The sequence below is a fragment of the Carassius carassius genome, unplaced genomic scaffold (assembly GCF_963082965.1).
Source record: "Carassius carassius unplaced genomic scaffold, fCarCar2.1 SCAFFOLD_58, whole genome shotgun sequence".
Taxonomy (NCBI): Eukaryota; Metazoa; Chordata; class Actinopteri; order Cypriniformes; family Cyprinidae; genus Carassius; species Carassius carassius.
In genome coordinates, this window is record NW_026775030.1 from 808,537 (window position 1) to 836,290 (window position 27,754).

Here is a 27,754-nt window from a genome sequence, read left to right on the forward strand (position 1 = left end):
ATGATGATGAATTGTTCAATTTCCATTGGATTGCTGTGAATTTAGATATATTGTGATATGGTATTGACTCTACCCAGAGTGTAGTGTTTTAGGAATATGCTGACGTCAGCTTCGGAGTGTTTACTATTTTTGCTGTGAATTTGCTGTGAAATTATAAATAAAATTGTATTTTCTTTTTTGTTGTATGGAACCGTTTCTTTGTTTGTTCAGTGCCCGAACTTGATTGCCTAATTCCATAGAAGTCTTGGTTGTTACTTATAGTTCCCCGGGTTAGATCTTGGGGTGGCGTAGTCTAATTACAAAACCGCCGCTGCTACATAAGGGTACGTTTAGGGCTGGGGTAGGTGTAGACTTTAATAAAACACAATATAATGGGAAGAAAAAATTATTTATTGTTTGTTTCCTGTAGCTATATCCCTTCTAGCTACAAATGCAAATATAACACATAATTACTGTATTTGCATTACTGTAAGGGTTGGTTTAGGTTTGTTGTAGGTGTAGATGTTAATAAATCATAACTTTATAGGTAGAATTTTTCATTCTCGAATTGTACTACCCAGTGTTTTAATAGGAGGTAGCAAAATCTGACAGGGCTGCACAAATCGACAGAACAATGGCATAAATGACTGCTCATATTGCAGGATAAAGCATTTGCATTGAACAAAGAGTGACTGGTTTGTCCAGTTTTTTTTTTTGTTCATTTTTTGTTCATCTATGATCGTTATACACTTTTTAACATGAGAAGCAAATAAGACCAAATAAGGATTTAATTTCAGAGTTGTCTTCCTTTTAGGGGACGTGGTATTGAAATATGACAAAGTTTATGTTTTGGGAGATTTTAATATTCATGTCTGTTGTTTATCAAGCTCCTTGTCTAAAGACTTTTCTTTAGACTCTTTTCAGCAAATGGTCAAAGGCTGTACTCACTCTCATGGTCACACACTAGATTTGATTCTGTCCCTTGGTCTACAAGTCAGTGACATTATCATAGATGATTTTATATTGTTTGATCATAACCCCCTTCTTTTTACTCTTTTTTTTCCCTCATCAGCGTAAGAGAGGCAGCTCTGTAAAGCATTGTGTGCGACCAATTAATTCTAATGCTAAAGTTGATTTTAATGTAACTTTTATGGAAACAATGCAGGATCTAGATGTAGATTTTTTTTCACCTCATCTTGATGTGGAGGAATCAGTTCATGTTTTTAACTCTGTTTGTTCCAAAACAGTAGATCTTATCGGCCCTTTAAAGCAGGGAAATACACATCATAAATTAACCTGTGGTTTAATGAGCATATTCATTCATTAAGATGGCGTTGTAGAAGATCAGAACGAAAATGGAAAAAAGATAAATTACAAATTTCTCATGAAATGTTTAGAGATTCTCTGTCCAAATTTCAAAACTTTGCAGATCTTATTGAGAAAAATTGTCATAATCCTAGGTTTTTTTTCTACAATAAATTCCATTATTAAGTTGGCTTGAGAATGCCAACTTACTGAAATCCTATTTAAACTTCTTCTTCTTCTTCTTATTTTTCTGGCCGCAACATTTTTGGAGACTAACTCCTCCTAGACCGTTCAAGCTACATACTCCAAACTCGGGTCAGACCTTCATACTGTTCTGACTTGGTGTGCTATATATTTTCAGACTGGTTTGAGTTACGGTTTTCTTAAAAATTAATATGAAAAATCATAAAAATGACCATAGACTTTCATTGACAGGATGTTCAGATGACCCAAGCTCCAAATCCCATTAGGCTCAATCAAGCTTTGATGCTAATCAATTTAAACTCATTCAAACTCATCTAATCTATCTATCTATCTATCTATCTATCTATCTATCTATCCTAATAATATGTTAATCATGCTAAAATCATGCTAGCAACATGCTAGTCATGCTAGAAACATGCTAGCAACATGCTAGTCGCATGCTAGTCATGCTAGAAACATGCTAGCAACATGCTAATCATGCTAGAAACATGCTAGCAACATGCTAATCATACTAAAATCAGGCTAGTAACATGCTAGTCGCATGCTAGTCATGTTAGAAACATGCTAGCAACATGCTAATCATGCTAGCAACATGCTAGTTGCATGCTAATCATGTTAGAAACATGCTAGTCGCATGCTAGTCATGCTAGAAACATGGTAACAACATGCTAATCATGCTAGAAACATGCTAGTCGCATGCTAATCATGCTAGAAACATGTTAGCAACATGCTAAAATTATGCTAGCAACATGTTAGTCGCATGCTAGAAACATGCTAGCAACATGCTAGTCGCATGCTAGTCATGCTAGAAACATGCTAGCAACATGCTAATCATGCTAGAAACATTCTAGCAACATGCTAATCATACTAAAATCATGCTAGTAACATGCTAGTCGCATGCTAGTCATGCTAGAAACATGCTAGCAACATGCTAATCATGCTAGCAACATGCTAGTCGCATGCTTATCATGCTAGAAAAATGCTAACAACATGCTAGTCGCATGCTAGTCATGCTAGAAACATGGTAACAACATGCTAATCATGCTAGAAACATGCTAGTCGCATGCTAATCATGCTAGAAACATGTTAGCAACATGCTAATCATGCTAAAATCATGCTAGCAACATGTTAGTCGCATGCTAATCATGCTAGAAACATGCTAGCGACATGCTAGCAACATGCTAATCATGCTAGAGACATGCTAGCAACATGCTAATCATGCTAAAATCATGCTAGCAACATGCTAGTCGCATGCTAGTCATGCTAGAAACATGGTAAAAACATGTTAATCATGCTAAAATCATGCTAGCAACATGTTAATCAAACTAGCAACTTGCTAGTCGCATACTAGTCATGTTAGCAACATGCTGGCAACATGCTAATCATGGTAAAATCAGGCTAGCAACATGCTAGTCGCATGCCAGTCATGCTAGAAACATGCTAGCAACATGCTAATCATGCTAGCAACATGCTAGTTGCATGTTAATCATGCTAGAAACATGTTAACAACATGCTAGTCGAATGCTAGTCGTGCTAGAAACATGCTAGCAACATGTTAATCATGCTAGCAACATGTTAGCCACATGCAAATCATGCTAGAAACATGCTAGCGACATGTTAGCAACAGGCTAATCATGCTAGAGACATGCTAGGGACATGCTAGCAACATGCTAATAATGTTAAAATCATGCTAGCAACATGCTAGTCGCATGTTAGTCATGCTAAAAACATGCTAGCAACATGCTAATCATGCTAAAATCATGCTAGTAACATGCTAGTCATGCTAGAAACATCCTAGCAACATGCTAATCATGTTAGCAACATGCTAGTCGCATGCTAGTCATGCTAGAAACATGCTAATCATGGTAGAAACATGCTAGCGACATGCTAGCAATATGCTAATCATACTAGAAACATGCTAGCAACATGCTAATCATGGTAAAATCATGATAGCAACATGCTAGTCGCATGCTAATCATGTTAGAAACATGTTAACAACATGCTAATCATGCTAGAAATATACTAGCAACATGTTAGTCATGATAACAATATGCTAGCAACATGCTATTAACTTGCTAATCATGCTAGCAACATGCTAGTCATGCTAACAACATGCTAGTAACTTGCTAATCATTCTAGAAACATGCTAGCAGCATGTTAATCATGCTACAAACATGCTAGAAACATGGTAGTGACATGCTAGTCATGCTAACAACATGCTATTCGTATGCTAATCATGCTAGAAACATGCTAGTCATGCTAGAAACTTGGTAGCGACATGCTAGTCATGCTAACAACATGCTAGTAACTTGCTAATAATGCTTGAAACACGCATTCATTCTTTCTGTCAAACTAATATATCTATCATTCTTTCTTTTGAACTAATCTATATCATTCTTTCTAACTAATCTATCTGTCATTCTCTCTAACTAATATATCTTTCTTTCAACTAATCTATCAATCTAACTTTAAACTATGAACTTCTAACTTCTTTAAACTTCTTCAAACTTTCTGGTCAGGCTTTCTCAAGCCAACTTAAAGTTTGTCTCAACAAACTTTTTTTTCTAGTTAATCCTAGATTAGAGGTGGTAGGAGACCTATCTGCAGATTTATGCAATTCCTTTTTTATTATTTTAATAAATCGAACATCTGATGTACGTAATAACATTAGTCATTGTTCTAATGTCATTCAGCCATCAGTATCTGGTGTTACCTTTTCTGATTTTGAACCAATCTCTCTCTCAATCCTTGAGGATTTTATACTTTTATATTAAGGATATTGGACTAAAGTCTACAACTTCTCCTCAAGATATTGTTCCGACCCATTTATTAAAGCAAGTTTTAAATGCAGTTGGCTCTTTTATACTGTCTATAATTAATAAAAGTTTGTTTTCTGGGATTGTGCCTGACTACTGTAAACATGCAGTGGTTCAACCCCTTTGTAAGAAATCAAATTTGGATAAAAGTGCGTTAGCTAATTTTAGACAAATCTCAAAACTTCCATTCTTGGGTAAAATCATGGAGAAGAGTGTTACGAGATCTGTGAAGTGTTTCAATCAGGTTTTAAAAAACATCACAGCACTGAGTCTTTATGATATTTTTCTTGCGACTGATAAGGGAAATTTTACTGGACTTTTACTTTTAGATCTGACAGCAGCGTTTGATATGATTGACCATCAAATACTTATATTTTGTCTTGAAAAATCTGTGGAAATGCCTTAAAATGGATAAAGTCATACTTTCAAAATAGGAGTTTTTCAGTCTGTATGGGAGAATATGTATCAGCAGTTGCCCCGCTGAAAGGAGCGATACGGCTGGAGTTAACTTGGGAACACAGCCCTTTTAGGAAAAATCAAGTAAAAAACTTGGGTGAGACCATTTTGAAGGCTCAGGAAACCTTTGCAGGTGTTTTGAGTTGATTAGCTGATTGGCAGATTGTCACCATAATCTAATTTGTGGAGAGTGAATTGTTTTTTTTTGTGGAATTTTTTGGAATTTTTGTTATATGTGATACAAAATACTCACAATTAAAAAAAACAAAGACATAAACTGTGTGCACGGATTTTATTTAATACACAAGTTTCACAATTTGAGTTGAATTATTGAAATAAATGAACTTTTCCATGACATTCTTATTTATTGAGATGCACCTGACCATTAGTTGATGAAGTTTAGTAGGTTGCACATTTAGAGTGCGTTCTTTCACTGCATGCATTAATCAGTCTATTAAAATGCATATAGAATTATCACATAATTTATCACATTAAGATAGAGGGCAGAAAATGTATATTTATTTAATTTCTTATGTTTTTTTTCTCTCCAAAAGCAACCATGATTACAAATGTGATATTGATTTTATACAATAGTTAAATAAACAATTGGCCGGCAGCCATATCACCCTGGAGCCCAAGACCAGTTTCCCACTGAAGCTAAGCAGGGCTGAGCCTGGTCAGTACATGGATGGGAGACCTCCTGAGAAAACTAGGTTGCTGCTGGAAGAGGTGCTAGTGAGGCCAGCAGGGGGTGCTCACCCTGTGGTCTGTGTGGGTCCTAGCGCCCCAGTGTAGTGATGGGGACACTATACTGTCAACAAGCATCGTCCTACGGATGAGACGTTAAACCGAGGTCCTGACTCTCTGTGGTCAGTAAAAATCCCAGGATGTCTTTCGAAAAGAGTAGAGGTGTGACCTCGGAATCCTGGCTAAATTTGCCCATTGGTCTCTGACCATCATGGCCTCCTAACAATCCCCATATCTGCTGATTGGCTTCATCACTCTGTCTCCTCTCCACCAGTAAGCTGGTGTGTGGTGGGTGTTCTGGCGCACTATGGCTGCCGTCGCATCATCCAGGTGGATGCTGCACACTAGTGGTGGAGGAGGAGATACCCCCTGACTATGTAAGCACTTTGAGTGCCTAGAAAAGCGCTATATAAATGTAATGAAGTATTATTATTATTAAGAACTGTTTAAATAATTTGGTTCAATCGCAATGTATGCAAGTATGCAAACCTCTTTGCCACATGCACTGGAAAATGTATTACACTAAAAGTTACATTTTCAAATGAAAATGGCAACATGGTCATTTTAAAATTATGCTTTCACATGTGCTTCATTTTCACTGAAGGAAACACCTGTGTGAACACAGCAAAAACTTAAGCTACAGTAGATGGAGAACCGATTGATATTTTGTCAAATTTATTTATGACAGAACAATACTGCACAGATGCAGATATTATAACAATCTATTGTTAAACACACTTTTAAAGTTGCACTATTTTGACCTTTCCGCGGCGTGTGTGCTTTTGTCGGCGCGGCAGCAAAAAATAGATTTTGGTCTCTCCACTGTTACAACTGTCCCAGTGTACAGGGACAGTAATAACGCATGTCAGGGACGGTTGTAACATGTCTAAAATATACATAATGAATCAATCATATACTCAAAATAGAAAATATTATTTATCAGTAATGTTATTGTGACTATTCATTTCATGTTGATTTCCTTTTTTTAACACAAATGACAAAAAAAGAGGATGAAACGGACAAATTATAATGCAAGAATATTATTTATTGGGTAGAACATCTCAAAAAAATTTAAACATGACCTCAAACATTCTCAACAACAGAGAGAGGGGGTTGGGGGCTCGGTAGACTTAAGCCGAGTTCAGACTGCACGATTTTCAAAGTAGTCGGGTGACTGTTCTTTTCACACTAGTTTTCATTCAGAACATTTTTCAAACAGCATGATTCTGAATCACAGACAGATTTAGCATGCCAAATATCTCACGGGCATCGGTGACTCTTCTTTGTGATTCACTGCGTGATTGTCACTCACTGTTCATAAGTGTTCAAAACTGTGGTTTTACAAATTAATTCAGTCTGCCATATTTTTGTTCCGACAAATGCAAAATCAGACCAGATTTTTGCTGTAAATCTTAAACGGTCGATGGAAAATAGCCTAACTTGTTATCAGAGGTGTTGATATTTTTAGAATGCACATTAGCTTATGTAGAACTGTTTATGGAGCAGGTAAATTTAAATGTATCATTCTGACTCATCCTTTTATTTAAAAGTAATAATAATAATAATAATTAAAGGCTGATATATTATAATTTTCTTTTTAAAAATGGTCAAAATTTCATTTGAACATGTAGTACATGACAATAGATAACATATTATGAATATTTTTTGTTAGTTTAAAACCTGGCCATGATTTTTTAAATGTTTTCTTTCACTGTTTAGGCAAATAAAAAGTGCATAGTAGTGCTGCTAATTTTATTTGTTGGCTTTTTTCATAAAATTGGTAAAATTATTTATGTGTGTATAACAGTACTTTTTAAAAATATTTCCAGCACATTTGAGGCGTATATATTTTATAGCAGTTTGGATTGATACATTATTTAAGAGATTTAAGTACTGTATAACATTGGTATCTCTTAGCCACTTTCATTTTTAAAAAGTAGCTCCCGAATGAAATAAGGTTGGAGACCCCTGATTTAATTGATATAATAGTTTGTTGATAATAATTGTTTAAATTCATATATTAAGTTCTGCTTTTGACTTTAAAGGCTGAAAAGTTTATCATATTATATTATCATATCATATTATATTTATCATATTATGGTACTTTATATGGTACTGTAGACATTGCCTTACCCTGCTCATATGGTATTAATTTTACATGTTAAGGTCTTAAAAAGGCCTTAAAAAGTCTTAAATTTGAGCTTTAAAAATCTGCAGAAACCCTGTATATAAGTCTGTTCTTTTTACTCTTTACTTTGCCAATGTGTTCTGTTACTTATTCTTTATTCACACCTTTTCCTTTTTCTTTAATGATGATTCTGATTTTCTTTAATGATGAGATTTGTCGTGTTGTCCTTTTTGTTTATTTAGTTAATTTTGTTTTTGGACAGTTACTCTGATCTCTGGCTCTTCTTCCTGTTCTGCCTGCTTACCTGGACTGAACATGGTTATTGACCATTGCCTCTTCCTGACTATGATGTCCTCTCCATTGTGCAGAGACCCCCGCCTTGTAGCTTTCCGGGTCTTTACTGCTCTGCTATGCTATTTCCTGGTCCTTGACGGAATACTGATGTCCTCTCATTGTCCTGCTGATCCGGGACTTGGCGGCTCATCTCCAGTTAATCTTCTATAAATAAAGTTTTGTTGGAGCATCCAACTGCATTCGGCTTCATTTTTTAAATAACACACTGGCCAGTAACCTGTAATAGAACGTCAGGGAGTGATGTTGGGCTGGCAGGCAGAAGAACATTCTCATGCTCATCACACCGTGGTTGCTCTGGTCACGTGGGTCACTGAGCTCTCGGACCAACTTCTCCATCTAATTCACCTGTTTATGCTGGTAAACCTACTTACTGACATTTTTTTCTCATTCAGTATGAAGTGGTGTTCTCATCTAACCCCAGACATATGCCTCCAATAGTGCTAACAGACTTATGTTTTTTCTCTTCTGGCTGGATGGGCTCATTACTGGGGTGCTGCCATCTGGGATCAGTGTCTGGAAAGGAGGCTTCTCAACAATTGGCTGCTTTGCATTAAGGCAAGAGATCAGTTGCTGATTGTGCCATTGAATTTAAGATTCTTGTGGCCACTAGTGAGTGGAACCAAGCAGCACTCGCCATCTTGTCAGACCCTAGTAGACAATTTGTGTTGTAGGTCGATGCATCAGAGGTGGGTGTTTGAGCAGTTCTTTCCCAGAAACAGAAGGTGGAGCATACACAAGACATTCATCAGGGTTGTCAGCGGAGACCAGGACAACTAGAGCCCCAGATACAGATCCCCTGTAAAGACCTTGTCTCAGAGGAGCACCAGGACAAGACCACAGGAAACAGATGATTCTTCTGCACAATCTGAATTCGCTGCAGCCTGGAATTGAACTACTGGTTTCGTCTGGTCAGAGGAGAACTGGCCCCCAACTGAGCCTGGTTTCTCCCAAGGTTTTTTTCTCCATTCTGTCACCGATGGAGTTTCGGTTCCTTGCCGCTGTCACCTCTGGCTTGCTTAGTTTGGGGACACTTCATTTCAAACGATATTGTTGACTTGTTTGCTCAGACACTATTTAAATTGAACTGAGCTGGATCTTGACATCACTGAATACAATGATGAACTGGATTTACTGAAGAAAAAAAAATTGTTTACTATTGTCCTTTTTCATTATTGACACTATTTTCCTAATTAATGTTGTACAGTTGCTTTGACACAATCTGTATTGTTAAAAGCACTATATAAATAAAAGTGACTTGACTTTGTGTCTTAATTTCCTCATTCTTTGGCCATGATATATTATCTCTTCAGTAGTCTATTAGGCCTATTTTCTTGAGTCTATTTTCTTTTTCTTTTTATTTCTTTTTATTTCTTTATTTATTTTTTAAATGGGAAAAAATAATGTATGTTTGATAAGGTTTTACCTGTAAAGTTTAATTGCATAATGTGGGAGCGGTGATATAGGCATAGGGAAATGTTAATCTCCACTGATAATTTTATTAGAGTTTTTTGTTGCTGTTTCAGATCTTTAAAGCAACTGGGTTGGGGTATGAATGTTCAGTGTTTTCCCTTTTTTTCTCTCTTTCTTTTCCTTTTTGTTTTCGGTAAGCGTCTCCCCTCGAACGCAGATGAGCCAATGGCAGTTGCACCAAATCTCCAAAGCTCACATCGTTTTTATGACAAAAACATTTGTTTTCTGGTTGTCATACTCTCATTAAACTACAATTGTCATCTGGTCAAGCAGAACGTTAATATCATCTTGTGCTTTAGCAAGGTATCTCTGGCTAAAACTAGCTAATGTTAAAGTGAGTCTTTTCATATTAAACTGGTTAAATGTAAATAATTGAATCATACCCTGCTATACATGAACAGTGTTGATCCGGGATGTTTTTATCTGCAATCATGATGAACGTAACATGAGGCTTCTCTCGCTTGCCTTGTGATCTGTAAAACCTCGTTTCCAAATTAATACCCACAATATTTATTTTAAAATCTTTTAAATATCTCTCCATGGTATATTTATGTCTCCCTTGAATAGTGGTCTTTCTGTGTCCAAAATGTATCAAAAAGATACAGGGACAAGGTTTTCACACTGATAGCTGTCATTGTAAAACAGTTAGCAACTCTGTTTGTTTGTCCGAGTTCGCATTAGTAACTAAGGGGGCGGGGTTTACCGATAGGTCAGTTGTTTTGGGTGTATATTTGTACAGGTTTATTGCCTTCAAAATTATTTGTTATATTATAATGTAAAATCGACAGCAAATGGTGCATTACGATTTACCAAGCTAGAATGTGAAAGGGATAAATTCACCTGAGAAACGCAATAAAGTAATTGATCATTTTAAAAATTTAAACACTAAAATTTAATTTCTGCAGGAGATCCATCTTTAACCATCGGACCATCCTAAAATTTGTAGAGGATTGGTAGGCCAACTCTATCACTCTTCATTTTCTAGTAAGGCTTGTGAAACTGATATCATTGTGCACAAGTCAGTACCCTTTTCTGTATCTAAAGTCATATCAGACCCCAATGGTCTTTTTATTATTGTTACAGGGAAATTCTGTGGCACTACACTGATCCTGGCTAATATATATGGCCCAAATTGGGATAATGAGGATTTCTTAAAAAAAAATTGCTCTATTCACCAGATATAAACTCTTCTCAAACTCTTCATTTACAGTGATATCGTTGACTTGACTGTAAATGATTGCACTGATACTATTTAAACTGAAATGAGATGATGACATCACTGAATTCAGTGATGAACTGCCTTTAACTGTCATTTTGCATTGTTGACACACTGATTTCCTAATGAATGTTGTTCAGTTGCTTTGACGCAATCCTTTTTGTTTAAAGCGCTATATAAATAAAGGTGATTTGACTTGACTCAACTTATTCTTGTGGTGACTTAAATTGTTGTCTTGATCCCATGCTAGATCGCTCATCTAATAAGTAGTGATGTCCAATTCCAATGTCCAATTTAACCGGTTGAACCAGTTCACCAGATCGAACTGAATCGTTTGAAATGGTTCGCGTCTCCAATAATCATTAATCCACAAATTACTTAAGCTGTTAACTTTTTAATGTGACTGACACTCCCTCTGAGTTAAAACAAACCAATATCCTGCAGTAATTCATTTACTCAAACAGTACACTGACTGAACTGCTGTGAAGAGAGAACTGAAGATGAACACCGAGCCGAGCCAGATGACGAACGAACACGCCCAGAGCTGGAGCAGTTCTCGTTCTCGAGTCAAGAACCGGTTGCATCAGTTTTCGGATCACCAGTACACTGAAATGAGAACCGTTTCTGTCGGACATGTCCGATTGAGAACCGATGGGTTGATTCTCGTTCTCGAGTCAAGAACCGGTTGCATCAGTTTTCGGATCACCAGTATACTGAACCGAAAACTGTTTCTTTCGGACGCGTCCGATTTGAAGTATTTTGTTAAACATCAGAAAGTGTGATAAAATAACTATATATATATATATATATATATATATATATATATATTTTTTTTTTTTTAGATGAATGTTTCTAATCTGTATATTGTAGATTATGTATAGGCCAAAAGGGTTTTCAGCGAAGTTGGACAATAATTAAGACTCTAAAGACTCTATATTTAATAGGAATAAGGGATGATTTATTAAATATCTGTACTGTATTTATAGTTAATGATGACACATTCACAAATTGAGTTTGTAGTAAACATAACATGAACAGCGGCAGCGGTGTCCGCTCACAGTTCCCCCGAGGCGGCGGCGGCATTTGCTCACAGTTCCCCAGAGGCGGCGGCAGCGGCGTCCGCTCACAGTTCCCCCGAGGCGGCGGCGGCATTTGCTCACAGTTCCCCCGAGGCGGTGGCAGCGGCGTCCGCTCACAGTTCCCCCGAGACGGCGGCAGCGGCGTCCGCTCACAGTTCCCCCGAGGCGGCGGCGGCATTTGCTCACAGTTCCCCCGAGGCGGTGGCAGCGGCGTCCGCTCACAGTTCCCCCGAGGCGGTGGCAGCGGCGTCCGCTCACAGTTCCCCCGAGACGGCGGCAGCGGCGTCCGCTCACAGTTCCCCCGAGGCGGCGGCGGCATTTGCTCACAGTTCCCCCGAGGCGGTGGCAGCGGCGTCCGCTCACAGTTCCCCCGAGACGGCGGCAGCGGCGTCCGCTCACAGTTCCCCCGAGGCGGCGGCGGCATTTGCTCACAGTTCCCCCGAGGCGGTGGCAGCGGCGTCCGCTCACAGTTCCCCCGAGGCGGTGACAGCGGCGTCCGCTCACAGTTCCCCCGAGACGGCGGCAGCGGCGTCCGCTCACAGTTCCCCCGAGGCGGCGGCGGCATTTGCTCACAGTTCCCCCGAGGCGGCGGCAGTGGCGTCCGCTCACAGTTCCCCCGAGGCGGCGGCGGCATTTGCTCACAGTTCCCCCGAGGCGGCGGTGTCCGCTCTCTGTGCCCCTGGGGCGAACCTTTATACCTTTTTCTCCAGGCACTCTTCCACTACACGGGCCTGGTCCTCCATCCCTCCCCCTGATCCACCTCAGTTCCACCTCCCTCCGTGATTTCTAACTTTGGAGTGTCTGGAATCCACTCCTTAAGGGAGGGGTTCTGTCACAGTCTTCTGTCTTGCTGTCACTGTCTTCTGTGAGTGTTGTGTTTGTTTGGTGCCATGTGCTCTCTCCTGTCCTTTTCTGACCCCGCCCACCTTGTCTCCCCTGATTACTGTTTAGTTGCTCCACCTGTGTTTCTCCCTTGCTCCTGGACTCAATACCTTCACTCCGCACACCTGTCTCTCAATCACACACAGCTGTTGCTCAGTGTCATGGACTATATATTCTCTTCTCACACACCACTCTGTCTGGCTGTATTATTGTTACTTGTCCTAGATATCTGTTCGGTTTGGTTTTTGTCTTGTTTGCTTTTTGTTTCATTTATATTAAAGTAATTTCTTCCCTGCATTTGGACCCAGACCCTGTTTCTTCCTGCATGTGCCACCGCGTCATGTCACATTGGGATCAGCATTCATAGACATTCTGAACTCTACGTTCACGTAGAAACTCACATTTCAGGACCTACTCATTGTCAAAATCATACTCTAGATTTAATACTGTCACATGGAATTGATGTTCATGGTGTTGAAATTATTCAGCCAAGCGATGATATTTCAGATCATTATTTAGCATATCATATAGCTAAAACTGTAAATTCTATTTCTTGTTACAAGTATTGTAGAACCATCACTTCTACCACAAAAGACTGCTTTGTAAGTTATCTTCCTGATGTATCCCAATTCCTTAGCATATATCCAAAACATCAGAACAACTTGATGATGTAACAGAAACTATGGACTCTCTCTTTTCTAGCACTTTAAATACAGTTGCTCCTTTACGCTTAAGGAAGGTTAAGGAAAACAGTTTGACACCATGGTATAATGAGCATACTCGCACCCTAAAGAGAGCAGCCCGAAAAATGGAGCGCAGCTGGAGGAAAACAAAACTAGAGGTATTTCGTATTGCTTAGTGGAAAATTAACCTATCCTACAGAAAAACATTAAAAACTGCTAGATCTGATTACTTTTCTTCTCTTTTAGAAGAAAACAATCATAACCCCAGGTATTTATTCAATACAGTGGCTAAATTAACGAAAAATAAAGCCTCAACAAGTTTCACATTTTACATTTCCCAACACCACAGCAGTAATGACTTTATGAACTACTTTACTTCTAAAATCGATACTATTAGAGATAAAATTGCAACCATTCAGCCGTCAGCTACAGTATCACATCAGACAGTGCACTATAGACCCCCTGAGGAACAGTTCAACTCATTCTCTACTATAGGAGAGGAAGAATTGTATAAACTTGTTAAATCATCTAAACCAACAACATGTATGTTAATGTTTAATTTGTTTCAACTAAGGTTTGTATTGTTACACACAGTTTTTCAGTATAATATTGGACACTGCTCTCAACATGTGGTTTTATTATTATTATTATTTTGATTTTTATTATTCCTTTTGCCTTTTATTTGTGTGTGTGTGTGTGTGTGTTGTGAAAAAATTATAAATAAATCACACAGAAAAAAAAGAAAGAAAAAAAAGAAAGAAATCTTTAAGTGAAGTGGACTATTCATGAAGACATACTCCATATAAAATAACATTTCCATGTGTTTTTATTTTCCAATGAGAAAATACTAAACATCACCCTACAAGATAGCTCAGTAGAAGGACCAGTGAATTTGACAATCTGAGAAATCAAATAAATGGCCCTCAAGCTGCTTTTGTCCAATGAATCTGGTGAAGTGGGAAACACTGGTGAACAGGTAAACAGTCTCACCTTTTTTGCCAAATGCAAATTCATCCGAAGTCTTTGCGAGTTCTGCAAATGAAAGGTCACCCGCAGATGCTGATCCAAAAGACATACCTGCAGGAGGAAAGCAAAAACACACATCATTCAGCAGATGATAAGCTTGTTTGAGTGAGTGTGTCCTCTCTGAATACAGCTCACTGATGATGATCATGTGTTGAGAGAGTAACTGCTGAAACTTCCCAAGGTTGGGGCGTTTCAGTGCTATTCGGTACTTTCTGTGTTTAGGGCAGAAATACCACATCAAATACCAATATTATTTATTTGTTACTTTGACACAATGGTAAGACAATGAAAAAAAGCTTCCTTTTTTTGGGTATGCTAATCTTTTAGCAGCTCTTCATGCTTAATGGTGGCATGTTCAACACTGATCTGTATGAAACAAAACGGAAAACAATCCAAGACAAATGTCCTTATGTAGCAAGATTCAGAATGAGATGTCCTTTGCAGCAAAAGAACATTTATTGCCGTTTATGAGAATGTATGTAATGTCAGTGACTAAACTGTCATCTCCTCATTGCTCCTCTTAACAGCATGAAAAAAACACATTAGTCACACAAGGGTGACTAAAAGTCCCGCACTACAAGATCTTAAAGTGTCATGAAACCCTAAAACTATTTTTTAGATGTTATCAGATGCTGCACACTGGTGGTGGATGAGGTGATACCCCCTGTCTATGTAAAGCACTTTGAGTGCCTAGAAAAGCACTATATAAATGTAATGAATTATTAATTATTGTTATCATATATGAACAGGTTGCACATCAGTGAAAATAACATTAGCACTCATTATGTCTATTATGTGTGTGTGTGTGTGTGTGTGTGTGTTTTTTTAGCAATATCATTCTTCAGGTTCAAACAGCAAAGCTGAACCAACATCACAAAAAGTGACATACAGTAAATGCTTTTATTCGTAGTGGTGATTGGCTGCCGTGGCTGAAGAGTATGTGTCTATGTCATCAGTTTTCCAAGCTATTCTTGTCACAGTGTCTGGGTTGTGTTCTCTGGGTTTCCACTAGGTGTCCTCCTTTCTCACGGTGTCTGTCTCCTTTTCACTTCCTGTTCCCTTATTTGGTCACCTTCCTCCTGTTTAGTAATTGATTGTTCCCCACCTGTCTCCTGTTCCCTCATTATCCTTCTGTGTATTTATACCCGGTCTGTCTGAGTCTGTGTTACGGAGTCCTTGTTTAATGTTCATAGTTATTCACGTCCGTCGCTTCTTGCCTTGCCTTGCCTTGCCTTGCCTTACCTTACCTTGTCTTCGTGTCTTGTTTATGTTATGTTTGGATATTCTGGTTTTGACCCTGCCTGGACTGTTTACCCCTTTGGATTACCCCTTAAATAAAGGACTTACCTGCGATTGGTTCCCTCTCCTGTGTTTCCTGTAACACCGAATGTGACAGAAGGACTCCGTCACACTAGGAACCAGCGGTATGTCGTTTTTCCGTTCCCCAGCCAAGATGGCGGAGCGGCGAACCAAGTACCTTTCGGCTGATCGCCCTCCGCCAAGAGGGCAATGAAGTGGGGCCCTGGCTCAGGTGTTCTGGTCCCTGGCCGAGGGCATGGGTTACAACGATGCGGCCCTAAAGGACTATTTCAATGGCGGGCTGGATGATCCAGTGTCTCAGGAGAAGATGGCGCAGTTAGAGACACTGGAATTCTGGGAATTCGTGCACTACCTGCAGCATCGGCTTCGGTGGGATGCCCCAGCCACTTCTGTCTCTTCCGGCGGGGTGGTCGTCAGCCCAGCACCACTGCCCAGGATGGCAACCAGCCAAGCGCCACAACCCAAGATGGCCGGCAGTCCAGCACCACTGCCCAGGATGGCTACCAGCCAAGCGCCACAGCACAAGATGGCCGCCAGCCCAGCGCCAATGCCCAAATTGGCCCCCGTTCCAGCGCCACAGCCCAAGATGGCCGCCAGCCCAGCGCCAATGCCCAAATTGGCGACCGGTTCAGCGCCACAGCCCAAGATGGCCGTCAGCCTAGCGCCACAGCACAGGATGGCCGTCAGTCCAGCGCCACAGCACAAGATGGCCGCTAACCCAGCGCCAATGCCCAAATTGGCCACCTGTCCAGCGCCACAGTACAAGATGGCCGCCAGTCCAGCGCCACAACCCCAAATGGCCGCCAGCCCAGCGCCACAGTACAAGATGGCCGCCTGTCCAGAGTCATGGCCCAAGATGGCTGCTTGCCCAGCGCCGCTGCACAGGATGAGAGTCTCAGCTGACCCTCTGGAGTCGATTCAGGTGCCAGTTGACCCTCCAGAGTCGAGTCAGGTGCCAGTTGACCCTCCAGAGTCGAGTCAGGTGCCAGTGAACTCTCCAGAGTCGAGTCAGGTGCCAGTGAACTCTCCAGAGTCGAGTCAGGTGCCAGTGGACTCTCCAGAGTCGAGTCAGGTGCCAGTGGACTCTCCAGAGTCGAGTCAGGTGCCAGTGGACTCTCCAGAGTCGAGTCAGGTGCCAGTGGACTCTCCAGAGTCGAGTCAGGTGCCAGTGGACTCTCCAGAGTCGAGTCAGGTGCCAGTGGACCCTCCAGAGTCGAGTAAGGATCCAGTGGACCCTCCAGAGTCGAGTAAGGATCCAGTGGACCCTCCAGAGTCGAGTAAGGATCCAGTGGACCCTCCAGAGTCGAGTAAGGATCCAGTGGACCCTCCAGAGTCGAGTAAGGATCCAGTGGACCCTCCAGAGTCGAGTCAGGTTCCAGTGGACCCTCCAGAGTCGAGTCAGGTTCCAGTGGACCCTCCAGAGTCGAGTCAGGTTCCAGTGGACCCTCCAGAGTCGAGTCAGGTTCCAGTGGACCCTCCAGAGTCGAGTCAGGTTCCAGTGGACCCTCCAGAGTCGAGTCAGGTTCCAGTGGACCCTCCAGAGTCGAGTCAGGTTCCAGTGGACCCTCCAGAGTCGAGTCAGGTTCCAGTGGACCCTCCAGAGTCGAGTCAGGTTCCAGTGAACTCTCCAGAGTCCAGTCAGGTGTTCGTGGACCCTCCAGAGTCAGGGCCAGTCACCGATGACCCTCCAGAGTCAGGGCCAGTCACCGATGACCCTCCAGAGTCAGGGCCAGTCACCGATGACCCTCCAGAGTCAGGGCCAGTCACCGCTGACCCTCCAGAGTCAGGGCCAGTCACCGCTGACCCTCCAGAGTCAGGGCCAGTCACCGCTGACCCTCCAGAGTCAGGGCCAGTCACCGCTGACCCTCCAGAGTCAGGGCCAGTCACCGATGACCCTCCAGAGTCAGGGCCAGTCACCGATGACCCTCCAGAGTCAGGGCCAGTCACCGATGACCCTCCAGAGTCAGGGCCAGTCACCGCTGATCCTCCAGAGTCAGGGCCAGTCACCGCTGATCCTCCAGAGTCAGGGCCAGTCACCGCTGATCCTCCAGAGTCAGGGCCAGTCACCGCTGATCCTCCAGAGTCAGGGCCAGTCACCGCTGATCCTCCAGAGTCAGGGCCAGTCACCGCTGATCCTCCAGAGTCAGGGCCAGTCACCGCTGATCCTCCAGAGTCAGGTCAAGTCACCGGTGATCTTCAAGGACTGAGTCAAGTCACCGGTGATCTTCAAGGACTGAGTCAAGTCACCGGTGATCTTCATGAACAAAGGCAGGTCACAATAATCTTCATGTACAAGTGCAAGTCACCGATGGCCTTCATGAACAAAGGCAAGTCACCATTGATCTTCATGTACAAGTGCAAGTCACCGATGGTCTTCATGAACAAAGGCCAGTCACCGATGGTCTTCATGAACAAAGGCAAGTCACCATTGATCTTCATGTACAAGTGCAAGTCACCGATGGTCTTCATGAACAAAGGCCAGTCACCGATGGTCTTCATGAACAAAGGCCAGTCACCAATGATCTTCGAGAGCAGAGTCAGGCCAGCACCGATCTTCTGGAGTCCAGTAAGGACACCAGGGGTTTACCAGAGTTTAGTCGTCCCGTTGGTCCGGCCGCACGGAGGTTTGCTCCGCCTTGGGGGGCTCTGGTCCTGACCACATGGCTGTGGTGGTGTTCTGCCCCGCCCTGGGGGCCTTCCGCCCTGACCACACGGTTGTGGTGGTCTTCCGCTCCGCCCTGGAGGACTCTGGCTTTGACCACTAGGACGTGGTGGTCTTTTGCTCCGCCCTGGGGAGAAAGAAAGTCCTCCTTTCTCACGGTGTCTGTCTCCTTTTCACTTCCTGTTCCCTTATTTGGTCACCTTCCTCCTGTTTAGTATTTGATTGTTCCCCACCTGTCTCCTGTTCCCTCATTATCCTTCTGTGTATTTATACCCGGTCTGTCTGAGTCTGTGTTACGGAGTCCTTGTTTAATGTTTATAGTTATTCACGTCCGTCGCTTCTTGCCTTGCCTTGCCTTGCCTTACCTTGTCTTCGTGTCTTGTTTATGTTATGTTTGGATATTCTGGTTTTGACCCTGCCTGGACAGTTTACCCATTTGGATTACCCCTTAAATAAAGGACTTACCTGCAGTTGGTTCCCTCTCTTGTGTTTCCTGTAACACCGAACGTGACAATTCTCAGTATTATTCATAAGAACGAACTCTTATGATCCAATCACTGTGCTGTATTATGCATGAGGTTGTAGTGTTTTATTGGCTGTTTACTCCCCTCTTCCCTTCCCTTCCCTCTTCCGATTTACAGGCCCATTTCTTGAGTCTTTTTCAGATCTAAGGTGTGAAAGACCAGTGCAGAAACTGGGGTTCCATGACACTTTGAGTGAATGGGAGTACAAAGCCGAAGTCGGTAAGTTATACTCAATAACCGGAAGCCAGTGAAGGTGATTGAGGATTGGGGTAATGTGCTTGTTCTTATTTGTGAGTGATTAAGCGAGCTGGAGAGATTTAAAAACATCGAAATCGTTGATATTTTAATCTGAAATTCTATAAAGAATTGATTTACAGTAATCTAGTTAAGATTAGAGGATGACCATTGTATTGGACACAACTCAACTTGGTCCTGCAGATTTGCTTTATTCAACATCAAGAAGATCAGACCCTTTCTTTCGGATCATGCTGCACAACTCCTTGTTCAAGCTCTTGTTCTGTCCAGGCTGGACTATTGCAATGCCCTCTTGGCAGGTCTTCCAGCCAATTCTATCAAACCTTTACAATTAATCTAGAACGCGGCAGCAAGATTAATTTTTAATGAGCCAAAGACAATACACGTCACACCTTTGTTTATCAGTTTGCACTGGCTTCCAATAGCTGCTCTCACAAAATTCAAGGCATTGTTGTTTGTCTACAAAACCACCACTGGCTCTGCACCCCTTTACCTAAATTTATAAGACTTATACCTTATACCTTATACCTTCAGACTTATGTGCCTCAAGAAGATTACATTCTGCAAGTGAACATCGCTTTATTGTGACATCCCAAAGAAGCACAACATCTTTAAAATAACTGTTCCCTCCTGGTGGAAGGACCTGTCAAAACTCAATCTGAGCAGCCGAGTCCTTAGCCATCTTCAAGAATCATCAAAAAAACACATCTCTTCCATCTTTATTTGACCCTCTAACTCTAGCACTCTCTATTCTTAAAAAAAAATCTAATCTTTTTTAATTTTTCGAATTCAATCTGTCTTTTTATGTGATACTATTAAAAAAGGCCTCTAACACTAGCTTGCTCTATTCTTTTTCTATTCTATTTTTATTTATTATATTATTTAAAAAACGTTTGCTACGTGTTCTGCGTTAAGCTTACTGAGACTTGATATAGAACTATATCATTGCTCTTTTGTTGATTTTGATTGCTTCCATTGCCCTCATTTGTAAGTCACTTTGGATAAAAGCATCTGCTAAATGACTAAATGTAATGTAATGTAAACTCTTTATTGGCATGGATTTTGTTGTAGCATTTGGACCAATCAGACACACCACTATTTGTTATATTTAACAAATAATATCTAATGCCTCCTCATCTAACCAAAAGGGTCTATGGACCCTTCCCCCAAAATGCAACTATCCCCTCAAAAAAGGCAGAATGGGCCTCTGGTTCCATAGCAACCAAAGGCACAATATCTGATAACACTAGTTCGTTTTTTAAGATTCTTCTCTTGAACCCCCCAATCTAATTTCATATGCAAGACACTATACTAGAAACAAAGAGTTGTAAATCTTCCCTCCAAAAGGTACCATTCCTGTGTATCTAGTGTGTGTGTGTGTGTTCGACTAGTTAAGTGCTTTTGTAGTTAAAAGTCTTACTTGTAACACACTTGAGGTTGTTCATTGTTTGCTCATAACTGAAGTCCCTAATCATGCAGATTTTTGTTACATGCTCTGAGTAGTATTGTACAGTAAGAAAGTTATTTTCCTTAACTAGGAAAATAACGTTCTTAGAATTGACAGACAGTTGACACTGAGAGGTCAAGTAAATACTTCTAAATATTTATAATTAAATATATATCTAGATATTTATAAATTATAAATATCTAAATATGTTAAATTACTCATAACTAGTTACTACTAATTATTAATATTTCCCCTTTGAGCTGATTTGCAACATTGCAGATAGTTTTTCTGGGTTGTGTCCATTACTTGAGCAGTTTAGAAGGGTCCACACTGTCAAACAGTGCAAGAGTTGGCTCTAGAGGCGGATTCACTGACCAGGGATCCCGCAGGTCCTTAAAACTTAAATTAAGTTGTACTGAATTTAAGGCCATAAATAGTCTGAAATTGTACAAGAAAGTCATGAAAGTAAAAAAAAAAGAAATTGCAATATGGCCTAATGTGATGATTAAATTTCCAAAAGCTATGACTTTATAAAATAAACACTTTCAAACTAGCCCAGTGCTGTGCTGCTCCATTATTTCTGCTGTTCTGAAATCCCCCCCCCCCCCCCGTTGGCAGATAATGAATGTGAATTTTCAATAAGCCTGTTTGTGTTTTGAACAAAGTGAAATGTCATGTTTTTTAAATGCTTACCTGTAAATATTAACTGGTGGATCAAAAAGACGATAATGCACTATAGAAATACAAAAATGTAAATATATTTATTTGTTATTAGATTAGATTAGATTTTATTGTCATTGCACATGTAAGGTACAAGGCAACGAAATGCAGTTAGCATCTAACCAGAAGTGCAATAAGCAGTAAGTACAGGATATACAAGGTCTACAATATTTTACAAATGTACAATAAATATACAAATAAGGCAGTATTATGGAAATAATTTACAGATTTTAAATACTATCAGCATGATATACAGATAGGTGTAGAATGAATATAATATACAGATGGATTATATAATTGTATGTACACTATAAACAGAAACTATAAGCATATGAACATCATTTGCACTAGTGCAATGGACAGTAAAAAAAAGTGCATAGAAAATATAAAATGTTCCAGTGTGAAAATGGATCATTCAATATTCTGGGATGAACAGACACTAGTGCAAGTAATAACAAGTGAACTGTTTTGTTTGCTCATAAACCAGATGTAGTGATGTAGTGATATGGAGGGGTGAGGAGTCTGTGTGTTTGGTGTTGGGGGGCTGTGTCAGAAGGCAGAATTCGGTGAGGAGACAGCTGTAGGGAAAAAGCTGTTCCTGAATCTGCTGGTCCTTGTCCGGAGACTCCTAAAGCGTCTCGCGGAGGACGGGAGGTTAAACTGTTTATGGTCAGGATGAGAGAATGCTGTGAGCTCGATGTAGACAGCATTTTCTCTGGATGTCCTCAATAGCAGGAAGTTGTGTCCCTGTGATGCGTTGGTGGTTTTCATCACCCTCTGCAGTGCCTTGCAGTCAGCAACTGAACAGTTCTCATACCAGACTGTGATACAACTGGTCAGGATGCTCTTGATCGCACACCGGTAAAAGTTCACCAGGATGGCTTTATCTTACTGGTGTTAAGGAGCAGGTTATTGTCAGGGCACCATGCAGCCGGCTAATGTACCTCTTCCCTGTAGGCAGTCTCATCATTGTCTATGATGAGGTCAATCACTGTGGTGTCATCTGCAAACTTAACGATGGAGTTGGATCCATCCACAGGCTTGCAGCTGTTGGTGAAAAAGGAAGTAGAGGAATGGGCTCAGCACACAGCCCTGTGTTACGCCGGTGTTGAGTCTGATGGTGGTGGAGCAGGTGTGGCCTGACCTAACACACTGAGGTCTGTTGGTCAGAAAGTCTATAATCCAGTTGCAGAGGGAGGTGTTAATGTCCAGGTCTCCAAGTTTTGTGGTCAGTTTGGAGTGAATGACAGTGTTAAATGCTGAGCTTAAGTCAACAAACAACATCCTTACATATGTGTTGTCATTGTCAAAGTGTGTGAGTGCAGAAAGCAGCACTGTGCATACTGCATCCTCTGTGTTCCTATTTCTACGGTTGGGAAATTGGTGTGGGTCCAGTGTGGGTGGGAGGCAGTCTTTAGGGCACTAGACATTTAGGCACACTGGGGAGGAGTGTTTCGGCACTGGCACAATGGATGTGGACTTAAAGCATGTTGGCACAGTTGCTTGGGTGAGGGACAGATTGAGAATAGGAATGTCCAGGAATGCATGAGTAGGAATCCTACTCAATGCAGTGTAGCAATCTGTGGAGGAGTTTGAGGGATTGGTTGTCTTTTGAGTGTGTGATCTTGCTGGCCATCTCCTTGCTTTCGCTGTTGAAGTGAGCATAAAAGTAATTTAGCTCGTTAAGGAAGGAGACATCTGTGACCGTTGGAGTAGAGGTGCTTGACTTGTAGTCACTGATAACCTGGATGCCCTGCCACATGTGTCGGGGGTCAGAGTTGGAATAGTGTTCCTCTACCTTCAGCTTGTAGCAGTACTTGGCCTTTTTGATGACCCCCTCCTCTAGTGTGGCAGGAAACATGTTGATGGAATTTGGGGAGTATTGTCTTTAATTTGGAGTGATTAAAATCACCCGTGACAATAAAAACAGCCTCCGGGAGGGCAGTCTGTTGTTTACTAATGGTTGCATGAAGTTCGTTCAAAGCAAGCTTGTCATTAGAATCTGGTGGAATATATAAAGCAGTTATAATGGTGGAAGTGAACTCCCGCGGCAAATAAAAAGGTCTACATTTAACCATGAGAAACTCTAGGTTAGCTGAGCAGTGTCTCCATGGCATGACAGTGTTCGTACACCAAGTGTTAACATAAACCTTGTTTTGTTAACATAAATGCGCAATCCACCACCTCTTGTCTTGCCAGAGTCATCTGCCCAGAGTGTGTAGCATCCGGCTAGCTCAATAGCATTACTGGGTATGTCGCTGTGTAGCCATGTTTCTGTGAAAACCATGACATTGCAAACCAAAAGTCTCTTACTGTGGGTGATGTGAAGTCGTACATTAGCTAGGAAAATGCTGGGTAAAGAGAGCCAGAGCTTTGTTAGCTTTAGCTTAGCTCTTAGACCTCCGCGCTTCCTCCGCCATTGTTTACGCCCGGCCGGGTAGAGTGCTTAGCCTCGGTTCTTCTGAAGATCTCAGGGATGACTCGAAGATTGGTGATAAAACTGTATGAAAAGTGCTCACCAATATCCAAAAGGGTGTAGGGTGTTAGGGCAAAGGTGTTCAGTATGAAAAGACCCGAGATGAGCAAGAAAAATACAGCAAAATTGAAAAAACTGGAGAGATGCCAAGCCACGCAATGTGTACATGCTACCATTTTGGTCTTGATCATTTAATTAATATAACAATTTAATGATAATTACTGTTTAAATTAATATAAACTCTAATATTTTTGACACATCCACTTTCTTAAAATTCCTCAGAGTCTGAAATTTGAAGTTTATAATTTTTCAAATCTCTGTTTTAGTGAAAACTTTGTATCTCTACTGTAAATTATGCTTTTTAAAAGTTATTTTACAGTTTAATATGCTACTATAGACATTGCCCTACCAAGCTCATTTGGTATTACTTGTATTTGACTAGGTCTTAAAAAAGGTCTGAAAAAGTCTTAAATTTGAGCTTAAAATATCCTGCAGAAACCCTGCTGACCTTGTTATTTTGACACATAACACTGCACATTGCACAGAGTAGGACACTTCAAGCATGGATTTAAATGTAGCCAACTGATAATTCTGCTATGCTACAGAGTTCATTTTATATAGAATGCCATTGTCACAGAGAGTGCCTCCATAGCTCCCTCTCAGGCCATAAGAGGGCTTCATCACCGGAATTTTGATATAGTTTTTTTGCACTACATTTCCCATAAACCCCTTACCTGGTACTGATAACCATTGACACCCTTAACTTTTTTCCCCCTCATATCCATAGCATGCTAACGCCAATGCCATTGGCAAAGTTTTGTTTTTCCCTAGTGAATATTACTCAGTGTTTATTTCTTGTATTTTGGATATTCTTTTGTTGTTACCCTGCCTGCCTATTATCTTCAAACTCTTGCTGCCCGTCTCTTGGACTAATGCTTTCGTTGTTGGATAACAGTTATTGTTTGCTGCCTGCAAACCTTTGCCTACCTCTGCTCTATGGTTAATTGCCACCTGCCCCGACCTCACTCCTGTTTAATGTTTACGATTCTGTCTGCCATGCTCTGTTGCCTTGCCTGTGCATTGTATGTGTGCCTGTATGGCCGCATCTCCAAAAAATGTGGCAAACGGATCCCGGTCATAGTGAAGAATCATTGCAGAAGACTTCGCAACAACACGATCCAGTTGTCTCAACTAGCAGCTCACCAACATCAGCTGCAGAGACTCAATGCTTTCACAGAGGAACTAGTCAAGATGCTTTATGTGCTGTGTGTTTCCTCTCCCAAACCCCCCAATCCTCAAACAAACACCTCAATCATGGTCTCATCAGTGCCCGCTTGCCATTCCCAGAGAAATATGACAGTAACCCAGCTCAATGTAAGAGTTTTTTTGCTTCATGTTTGTTAATCAACAACTTGCCCTGTTTGTCATTGATGAAGTTTGTCTGTTTGTCTATTTGTTGCTCTTACAGACAAGGGCTATAGAGTGGATCTCTGCAATGTGGAAAGATAGCAACTCAACATTTCCCATGTTTGAGGTTTTTCTTCAATGTTTTCAGGAGGTCTTCGGTCACTTGATGGATGGCAAGTATGTGGACAACATTTGCTGGTGTTAACCCAAGCGAGGAGATCCACTACAGAATATGCTCTCAGAATTATATCTTACCCTCACTGCTCAGACGACTAGAGGATACCCTGAAGGTACCGTTTCAAAGAGGCTTAAATCATGATCTACAGACTGACTTAGCATGCAGAGACGAGTGGAGAACTCTAGACCAATTTATTGAGCTCACAATCCAGATAGATAATCTCCTCAAAACACATTTCCCTCCACCATGAGTCTCAACAGCAGTAGTCTGTGACTATTTCAAACCCATGCAAGCTGATACCTACAACATCTCATTGGAGGAGAGAGTCACATCAAACTTACGGCTGTGCCTCTACTGCGGCGAGTCTGGCCACATGATTGCATCCTGTCCATCCCGATTCTGCCATGCCCCTTCAGTCCGGGTGAGTGTACCTATTTTAGCCCTTAATGCTGATAATTGTGTAATGGTTCCTGTAACCATCACTCTCTCCAAAGAGACTGTGTCAGTGTTGGACTCTGGAGCTGCGGGAGACTTAATGTCTCTGGATTTTGCCAAGAAACATTGTATTACACTAATTAAGTGTATTTCTCCTTTGACAGTCGACATTAGACAGTCGACCCATAGGAAATGGGAAAATAACTCACCTCACCACAGTACTCACCAAGACGTCAGGATCTCTACATCAAGAAACCAGTTCTATATCATCTCTAAATTCTCACGCAATGATCATCCTTGGACTGTCTTGGCTTTGACACCATAACCCAACCACCTCATGGCGAGAGGCTCAGATTACTCATTGGAATAAGGTCTGCTTTCCTTGTTGTATTCCTGCCTTCACTCTACTTCCCCTCTGAACTGTTTCTGTTAAAGAGACAATCATCCCTGAGCTGCCTACTGTTTACCATGATCTGTGTGAGTCTTTCAGCAAGACCAAGGCCTCCGAGATACCCCCACACAGACATTCAGACTGCGCTATTGATCTCCTGTCTGCTAGATCCCTCCTAAGGTCAGTATATTTCCCCTGTCACCCGAATCTGAGGCAATTAATGACTATATCAGGGAGGAACTGGCTAAGGACTTTATTCAATATTCTAGCTCCCCAGCCTCAGTGGGCTTCTTCTTCATGAAGAAGGATAGTGGTCTTTGCACATATAATTTCATTTGCATTCAAGAGGGAGACAAGTGAAAAACGGCCTTCTCCACAAGCACTGGGCACTATGAATACCAGGTTATGCCCATCAGCATTGTCAATATTCCTTCTGTCTTTCAGTCATTCATCAATGAAATTTTCAGAGACATGCACAATAGTCGACAATTCAAATCCATCAGAAAATCCACTCGTTCTAACTCTAGTTGAGATGTGATGAAGGCATGAATAACAGTTTCAGCATTCTGCTGTCTGAGAGAGGATCGAATATGAGGCATATTACAGTACATGTACTGTACTATATATAGTAGAAACAAAATGCTTGTATTGTAACTACATAGCTAAGATAGATACAATTGGAAGGGCAAATTCCTGTAATGACAGCTGCTGGTGTCATATTTAAAGAGAGGAAATCACAAGGCAGCATAGTCGTCAAAACACCACTCTTCTGTTCCGATCAAAACATTAAACAGGTTCTCCCCACTCAGTGATGCACCCACTGAGAAACCTGATGAAAGTGCTCTAGTTATTGGTGATTCTATTGTACGGAACGTGAATATAGAGACACCAGCCACCATAGTCAAATGTTTACCAGAGCCAGAGCGCCTGACATCTTGGCAAATTTAAAAGTGCTGGCTAATGCTAAACGTAAATACAGTAAGATTGTTATTCATGCCGGCGCTAATGAACTTCGCCAGTCGGAGATCACTAAAAATAACATTAAAGAGGTGTGTGAACTTGCAAGCACTATGTCAGACAATGTAATATGCTCTGGTCCCCTCCCTGCTTACCGTGGTGACGAGATGCATAGCAGATTGTCATCACTCAATGGCTGGATGTCTAAGTGGTGGCCACAGAATAACATAGGTTTCATAGACAATTGGACAAGCTTTTGGGGCAGACCTGACCTGTTGAAAGAGATAGTCTTCATTCCTCCTGGGGTGGCGCCACTCTTCTCTCTAGAAATATGACAAATAGTTTTAGTGTTTATACTTGACTAACTGGGGCCCAGGTCAGGAAGTAGACAGACTGGCTAAACCGACGGTCTGCTAGCTGCCTCACGTCACAGAGGTCAGTTAATTTTCAGCACATAGAGACTCTTCCACCTAGATATCACACTATAGAGACTGTGTCTGTTCCACGAACTAGAAAATACAAAAAAAGTCCAAACAAAGTTAAGAAGTTAAGAACAATTTAATTGAGGTTCAACAAATAAAACACAGATGCAATACGGATAAACAAATGATAAAGCTTGGCTTATTGAGTATCAGAT

At 41.3% G+C, this 27,754-nt stretch overlaps 1 protein-coding gene and 1 long non-coding RNA gene across 2 annotated transcripts in view; both read right to left on the reverse strand.

Moving 5' to 3' along the window:
- The window catches only part of LOC132134236 (uncharacterized), a 31,270-nt gene extending 16,300 nt beyond the window's left edge, over nt 1-14,970 (reverse strand). The window contains exon 1 of the long non-coding RNA XR_009429429.1: nt 14,310-14,970. This is a non-coding gene — a long non-coding RNA (uncharacterized LOC132134236). The remainder of the gene's footprint in view (nt 1-14,309) is intronic.
- Nucleotides 1-27,754, reverse strand: part of ranbp2 (RAN binding protein 2) — a 213,404-nt gene that overhangs the window by 131,756 nt on the left and 53,894 nt on the right. The window lies entirely within an intron of this gene.